This window comes from Oryzias latipes, chromosome 11 (assembly GCF_002234675.1).
Source record: "Oryzias latipes chromosome 11, ASM223467v1".
In the NCBI taxonomy this organism is placed as follows: domain Eukaryota; kingdom Metazoa; phylum Chordata; class Actinopteri; order Beloniformes; family Adrianichthyidae; genus Oryzias; species Oryzias latipes.
The window spans coordinates 2,626,670-2,634,977 of NC_019869.2; the positions used below are offsets into that span (position 1 = coordinate 2,626,670).

The 8,308-nt window shown below is 44.5% G+C and overlaps 1 long non-coding RNA gene across 1 annotated transcript; it reads right to left on the reverse strand.

Annotated features, from left to right (window-relative positions):
* Positions 1 to 6,081: 6,081 nt before the first annotated feature.
* On the reverse strand, positions 6,082 to 7,056 carry LOC111948244. The gene is made up of 3 exons (XR_002874198.1): positions 6,769 to 7,056; positions 6,374 to 6,484; positions 6,082 to 6,153 (listed from the first exon to the last, which is right to left on the reverse strand). It is a non-coding gene; the product is annotated as an uncharacterized LOC111948244 (long non-coding RNA).
* Positions 7,057 to 8,308: the final 1,252 nt, after the last annotated feature.

The window sequence follows — 8,308 nt, forward strand, 5'->3', positions numbered from 1 at the left end:
AACCTTTGCAGCTTAAGTAGTCAGAGAAGACCTTCTTTGTTTAAAATTTGACAGATTAAATTTAACAATATTGGATATTTTCTTTACATGATCTTCAAAAGTTAAGTTTGAGTCAAAGATTACGCCAAGATACTTGAATTTTTCTACAACTTGCAATCGCTCCCCATTGACCACTACAGATGGTTGTTCTTCCCTTGTTGGCTGACGTGAAAAAAACATACATACAGTCTTTTTAAGTATTGAGATGTAAGCATGACTTTGGGAGCCACTGAAAGACTGGAACCATGGCTCCAGACAGAACTACAGCTGCTTCAGCTTTTGTTTTGGCATGAGCATATAGAACTGTATCGTCTGCATATAATTGTATTTTTGTTTTTTTGCATACATCTGGCAGGTTGTTCACATACAAGCTAAATAGAAGTGGCCCCAATACTGAGCCTTGAGGAACTCCATCTGAACAACTAAGAAACGATGACTGTGAATTTTCAATTTGTACAGCTTGTTTTCTGTCATGGAGATATGATTTCATCCAGCAGAGGGCACTGAAATTAAAATATGATAACTTTGCAAGGAGAACATCATGATTAATAGAATCAAAGGCACGTTTCAGATCAAGGAATACAGCACCCACAAAGCCTCCATGGTCAAGCAGCTGTTTCACATTTTCAAAGGAATAATAAGTGGCTGTATCAGTGGAGTGATATTTTCTGAAGCTAAACTGCATTGGATGGAGAGAGGTTTGACTGTTGTTGAGATGTGTAGTTAGTTGTGTTGTGACCCATTTTTCTAAGATTTTTGAGATAATTGGTATAATGCTTATTGGACGGTAGTTCTCAGGTTTCGTTTTGTCCCCAGAATTAAAAACAGGTATAACCCTAGCAATTTTCCATGTTGTTGGCACTATGCTATGGTTAATAGACAGATTAATCAGATGTACAATTGGGTGTGCGAGAACATCTTTATATTGCTTAATAAAATGACTAAAGAAACCATATGTATCTCTAGCTTTGGAGCTTTTGAGGGATGAGATTATTTTTAGCACATCAGGAGCAGATATTTCCTTAATATGAAATATTGGCTTACTATTGTCTATAGACATTTTAGATGCCACGTTAAATCTTCAATTGAACTAATAAAAAAGTTATTAAAACTGTTGACAATAATATCCAAATTGTCTGTTAATGCACCATTTATCTTAAGCTGGAGCTCTCTGGTGTTATGCTCTTTTTTGCGTCCTAATAGCTTATTTAGGTGCTTCCATACAATCTTTCCATTTCCATGTGCTTCAATAATTGAATTCATGAAAAAGTTTGCCCTTGCTTTACGCATGTGGTTAATAACCTTGTTTCTAAGAGATGTAAATATCTGACGGTCACTTGTAGTTTTGGTTTTTAGGGATTTTTTCAATGCACTGTCTCTCTCTCTCATTAATTTTCTAATATCATTATTAATCCATGGTAGGTTTTCTTTAAATTGTTTGGATACTCCTTTCTTTGAGAAATGTTCCAGTGTGTTATTGATCATTCATATCAGGGAAATTTGAGCTTTCTTCGATGTTATTGTTTTCAACTACATTTGTCCAATTGAGATGTTCAAGATCATTTTTCAAATGCTGTTGCACATTTTTAGTAATAATAGTGTAAGGTATCCCTCTGACTGATCATGTTGTGTGCTGGTTGCTGATTTTTCTCACACAGAAAATGAAGCTGTGGTCAGAGAGACCAGACAGGAACTTAAAGGTCTTGGTAATTCTATCGGGTTTGTTAGTAAATATTAAATCAATTTTAGTTGTAGACAAAGTTGTTATTCTTTTTGGACCATTTATGATCTGTGTCAATGTGTGTTTAACAACAAGCTGATCTAATTTCTTCCTGTCTGGTGTATTATCCCAATTGATGTTTAGATCACCCATAACAATAATCTCTCTTGAAGAATTACAGTGATTTAAAATGGACTCAAACTGATCAAAAAAATGTCCTTGGCGGAAGGAGGCCTGTACACACAAATCACAGTAAAAGACATAGTAGAATGAATTGTTACATTTAGACCTATATATTCTATTCTTGTTTCCTCTGGCCAATTAATTAACTCACATTTAAAATGATCTTTGATATAAATCAAAACCCCCCCTCCTCTTCCTGTTTCTCTGTCTTTTCTGAATAATTTGTGTCCTGGGATAGTAATGGCAGCTGTAGGTGAAGTCGAAGTCAGCCAACTTTCAGATATTCCTAGCATATCAATGTTGGATTCACTTAGCAGATGTTCAATTTGCTCGCTTTTATTAACAATACTGCAAACATTATTGTGGCCAAGCAGAATTCCTTTTGGTTTGGACCTGGAATCCCCAATAACTTTTGCATTATTGAGTGTTTGGAAAAATCACATTTTCTGTTGTTTTTTTTACTGCAGCATTGATGATCTTTGCAGTTGAGGAAAAGGTTTTTGCGTCTGTTATTGATATAGAACTTGTGGAACAATGTTTATTCTTGTTTAATTTTGTTAATTGCGGTAGTCCTGTATCCAACAATTGTGTCCTGGGGAGCTGAGGTGGAGGAGGCCTGGTTAGCTGCAGCTGTAGCTGTAGCCCAGGGAGCTGAGGTGGAGGAGGCCTGTAGCTGCAGCTGTAACCCAGGGAGCTGAGGTGGAGGAGGCCTGGTTAGCTGCAGCTGTAGCCCAGGAAGCTGAGGTGGAGGAGGCCTGGTTAGCTGCAGCTGTAGCCCAGGAAGCTGAGGTGGAGGAGGCCTGGTTAGCTGCAGCTGTAGCCCAGGAAGCTGAGGTGGAGGAGGCCTGGTTAGCTGCAGCTGTAACCCAGGGAGCTGAGGTGGAGGAGGCCTGGTTAGCTGCAGCTGTAGCCCAGGGAGCTGAGGTGGAGTAGGCCTGGTTAGCTGCAGCTGTAGCCCAGGAAGCTGAGGTGGAGGAGGCCTGGTTAGCTGAAGCTGTAACCCAGGAAGCTGAGGTGGAGGAGGCCTGGTTAGTTGTGGCTGCAGCTGTAACCCAGGGAGCTGAGGTGGAGGAGGCCTGGTTAGCTGCAGCTGTAGCCCAGGGAGCTGAGGTGGAGGAGGCCTGTAGCTGCAGCTGTAACCCAGGGAGCTGAGGTGGAGGAGGCCTGGTTAGCTGCAGCTGTAGCCCAGGAAGCTGAGGTGGAGGAGGCCTGGTTAGCTGCAGCTGTAGCCCAGGAAGCTGAGGTGGAGGAGGCCTGGTTAGCTGCAGCTGTAGCCCAGGAAGCTGAGGTGGAGGAGGCCTGGTTAGCTGCAGCTGTAACCCAGGGAGCTGAGGTGGAGGAGGCCTGGTTAGCTGCAGCTGTAGCCCAGGGAGCTGAGGTGGAGTAGGCCTGGTTAGCTGCAGCTGTAGCCCAGGAAGCTGAGGTGGAGGAGGCCTGGTTAGCTGAAGCTGTAACCCAGGGAGCTGAGGTGGAGGAGGCCTGGTTAGCTGCAGCTGTAGCCCAGGAAGCTGAGGTGGAGGAGGCCTGGTTAGTTGTGGCTGCAGCTGTAACCCAGGGAGCTGAGGTGGAGGAGGCCTGGTTAGCTGCAGCTGTAGCCCAGGAAGCTGAGGTGGAGGAGGCCTGGTTAGCTGCAGCTGTAGCCCAGGAAGCTGAGGTGGAGGAGGCCTGGTTAGCTGCAGCTGTAGCCCAGGAAGCTGAGGTGGAGGAGGCCTGGTTAGCTACAGCTGTAGCCCAGGAAGCTGAGGTGGAGGAGGCCTGGTTAGCTACAGCTGTAGCCCAGGAAGCTGAGGTGGAGTAGGCCTGGTTAGCTGGAGCTTGAGCCCAGGGAGCTGAGGTGGAGGAGGCCTGGTTAGTTGTGGCTGCAGCTGTAACCCAGGGAGCTGAGGTGGAGGAGGCCTGGTTAGCTGCAGCTGTAGCCCAGGAAGCTGAGGTGGAGGAGGCCTGGTTAGCTACAGCTATAGCCCAGGAAGCTGAGGTGGAGGAGGCCTGGTTAGCTACAGCTGTAGCCCAGGAAGCTGAGGTGGAGTAGGCCTGGTTAGCTGGAGCTTGAGCCCAGGGAGCTGAGGTGGAGGAGGCCTGGTTAGCTGGAGCTGCAGCTGTAGCCCAGGAAGCTGAGGTGGAGAAGGCCTGTTTAGCTGCAGCTGTAGCCCAGGGAGCTGAGGTGGAGTAGGCCTGGTTAGTTGTAGCTGCAGCTGTAGCCCACGGATCTGAAGTGGAGTAGGCCTGGTTAGTTGCAGCTGCAGCTGTAGCCCAGGAAGCTGAGGTGGAGTAGGCCTGGTTAGTTGTAGCTGCAGCTGTAGCCCACGGATCTGAAGTGGAGTAGGCCTGGTTAGTTGCAGCTGTAGCCCAGGAAGCTGAAGTGGAGTAGGCCTGGTTAGCTACAGCTGTAGTCCAGGAAGCTGAGGTGGAGTAGGCCTGGTTAGCTGGAGCTGGAGCCCAGGGAGCTGAGGTGGAGGAGGCCTGGTTAGTTTTATCTGTAGCCCAGGAAGCTGAGGTGGGGGAGGCCTGGTTAGCTGCAGCTGTAACCCAGGGAGCTGAGGTGGAGTAGGCCTGGTTAGCTACAGCTGTAGCCCAGGAAGCTGAGGTGGAGGAGGCCTGTAGCTGCAGCTGTAGCCCAGGAAGCTGAGGTGGAGTAGGCCTGGTTAGCTGGAGCTGGAGCCCAGGGAGCTGAGGTGGAGTAGGCCTGGTTAGTTTTAGCTGTAGCCCAGGAAGCTGAGGTGGAGTAGGCCTGGTTAGCTGCAGCTGGAGCCCAGGAAGCTGAGGTGGAGTAGGCCTGGTTAGCTACAGCTGTAGCCCAGGAAGCTGAGGTGGGGGAGGCCTGGTTAGCTGCAGCTGTAGCCCAGGAAGCTGAGGTGGGGGAGGCCTGGTTAGCTGCAGCTGTAGCCCAGGGAGCTGAGGTGGAGGAGGCCTGGTTAGTTGTGGCTGCAGCTGTAACCCAGGGAGCTGAGGTGGAGGAGGCCTGGTTAGCTGCAGCTGTAGCCCAGGAAGCTGAGGTGGGGGAGGCCTGGTTAGCTGCAGCTTTAGCCCAGGGAGCTGAGGTGGAGGAGGCCTGGTTAGTTGTGGCTGCAGCTGTAACCCAGGGAGCTGAGGTGGGGGAGGCCTGGTTAGCTGCAGCTATAGTCCAGGGAGCTGAGGTGGAGTAGGCCTGGTTAGTTGTAGCTGCAGCTGTAGCCCAGGAAGCTGAGGTGGAGAAGGCCTGTTTAGCTGCAGCTGTAGCCCAGGGAGCTGAGGTGGAGTAGGCCTGGTTAGTTGTAGCTGCAGCTGTAGCTGTAGCCCAGGAAGCTGAGGTGGAGGAGGCCTGTAGCTGCAGCTGTAACCCAGGGAGCTGAGGTGGAGGAGGCCTGGTTAGCTGCAGCTGTAGCCCAGGAAGCTGAGGTGGAGGAGGCCTGGTTAGTTGTGGCTGCAGCTGTAACCCAGGGAGCTGAGGTGGAGGAGGCCTGGTTAGCTACAGCTGTAGCCCAGGAAGCTGAGGTGGAGTAGGCCTGGTTTGCTGGAGCTGGAGCCCAGGGAGCTGAGGTAGAGTAGGCCTGGTTAGTTTTAGCTGTAGCCCAGGAAGCTGAGGTGGGGGAGGCCTGGTTAGCTACAGCTGTAGCCCAGGAAGCTGAGGTGGGGGAGGCCTGGTTAGCTGCAGCTATAGTCCAGGGAGCTGAGGTGTTGGAGGCCTGGTTAGCTACAGCTATAGTCCAGGGAGCTGAGGTGGGGGAGGCCTGGTTAGTTTTATCTGTAGCCCAGGAAGCTGAGGTGGGGGAGGCCTGGTTAGCCGAAGCAGTAGCTGCAGGCCAAAATCCCAAAAGACATTTTTAGAAACAATTCAATAAGGTTCATTGTGTCTACAATATTTAACTAAGTTCTTAAATTATTTTTATCAGACACTGTTTGTTTTGTCATCGTTTGTTTTGTCATCTAGATGGTCTAGATGGTTTTAAATGGAGGATGTTGCTACAGTCACAACCATCTGTTTTTAAAGACGTCACACACTACCACCTGATGACGACTCTGACGAAGGCGGAACGTCTTCCGCCGAAACATGTGAGGTACGATATGACATAAACAAAAAGGGTCTGCTAAAAGATAATTTAAGAACTCATTTTTAGAAACAGTTTGTTCAACATTTTGACTAAATATTTAGAAATCTATTTTACCTGAAAGCTCAGTCTGCAGGTGATTGTTACTGGTTTTCAGTCTGTTCTTTTCCAAAGACACCAGCAGATCTGTAACAGAATCACTTTGATATAAATAAAAAGAAATTATTTCATGATTTCTGTAAGACATTGTTGTCATAGTAACAATTAAATTACTGTTAGTGTTTATTTCTACTGTATCTATAAGAAAACCGACTTGACAACAACAAATACATTTAAAAACCACAAAAAGATAGAATGACTTAAAAACTGAATATTAGATGTTAGAAATAAAATGTTCAATTCTTACGGCGAGTCATGAGTCCAGCCAGAATCAGAAAACAGAAAACTCCCAGAGAAAACTTGAAAACTCTGAAACAGTTTCTTCTCTCAGCTTGAAGATTCTTCTGCTTCTGATTTTCTAAAAAGCAGATTTAGTTTATTTCCAGAATTCTATTCAAACCGTTGTCATGCATGCTACAATTTCTTCCTGACTGAACAGTATTGCAGCAATGTCTCTTTCTAGAAGGACAAAAAGTGAAGTTCTTTATTTGAACATGATGATTATTTAGAATCTACATTTCCAAATGTCATTGTTTTACTAAATAATCCAAATATCAGAGAAATAACAGTGATTTGGTCCAAATGATTTGGGGTTGGTATGAAATAATATTGTAGTATTTAGTCTGAAGTTTTTCTGCTCACCAGTTTGTTGTAATCCATGATCAGAGTGCTGCTCTTCATCATCTAACATCTCCACCTCACTTTGTTCTCTTCCATCTGGATGAAGATTTCTGCTAAATTTCCCTCTCCAATCTGCTGCAGCTTCAGTTTGTGTGGACATCTTTAGAGATCAAACTAACTGAGCAGACTTCACTGTTTCCTGATGAAAGCAGTCAGCTCTGAACTGCAAACATTCAGGAAGTAGCAGCAGAACAAACTCCACTCATGTCATTCACTCTTTCATGCACTGATGCTGCAGAGAGACTCCCATTCAAATCAACAACAACCACTGGAAGAAGTTCAACACAAACATTCAGTTACAGTCAACTTATGACTTGAATATATTTTATTTAGCTTTTTTACATTTTTATTTTTTAATGAGGTGATCTTATAAATAGTTAAACTCATTTTTCCTGACATGACACTAAATTCAGAGAGTCTATGTGTTTTATCAATCCTCCCAAATGCAGACATGAGATGACAAAGAAAAAGTATTATTAGATCTATTATCAGAACTGTTGATCATTAAGTTTAAAACACATTCTTTTCTTTTTCATGCACAGCAGTACTTAGTTCCTGTTCAGAAACAAAGTTCTTCATTTTCACAACTGCAAGTAAATCTGCTGCATCATTTATTTTGGAGGGAACTTGAATGTTCTGCTGTCAGAGTAAATTAATCTACAAAGACTGGAAGAATTGCAATAAAAAAATTCATTTACAATTAACTTTGTTATGACATGAATATAAATTTACAATATTTAGTTTTTATTTATTTGATGTATTGAAACATCCATTTACTGGATATCTATTTCTATCCAGTCTCACACATGTAAATGATGCCATTAGAATGATTCTGAATCATAAAAATATTTGCACTTTTACATGGATAACATGACACATTAAATCAATTAAATATGAAGTTTGGCCAATAGTTTCTAGAATTGTTTCTAAAGGAGAGGGAGGAAGTGAACTTTGATAATCCCACCTCCTCTAATGTTGATCCACATTTGTTCCTCCTCCTCTTTTGACCTGGGGGGTATTCCAGAAGCAGGTTATGCCAGCTCCCACGGTAAGTTTGAGGCTAAGGAAGTTGATAACCTCAGCTTTCAGTTCCAGAAATGGAGGTATGTTTCAGGGTATGTCAAGTTGCCATAGCAACTCATGCTCTGAACATAACCTGGTCTGGAGCAGGTTTAGTTGAAGGTTAGTTTGTTTACAGAGAGGTGAAGCAGCATGGCGTGTCCATTTGAAGATGATTTAGTGGATGAAGAAGCTCAGATAATACTTTTTCCACCATGAGAGGATGATAAGACCACGTATGGATGTTGGAAAGATAAACTTTATTACTTTGATCTAACTTTATTATTTGCTTCAGTTAAGATAATTAAAAACCTTTTTTTTTTTGTTAAGTCAGTTTAAAAATAACATATAGTTTTCAGACAGTTATTTGGCTTTCATTCAAATTAATTCAATCAAGTAGGTGTAAGGGATTGTGGGATATCATTCCCTTTTCTTGTCTGGA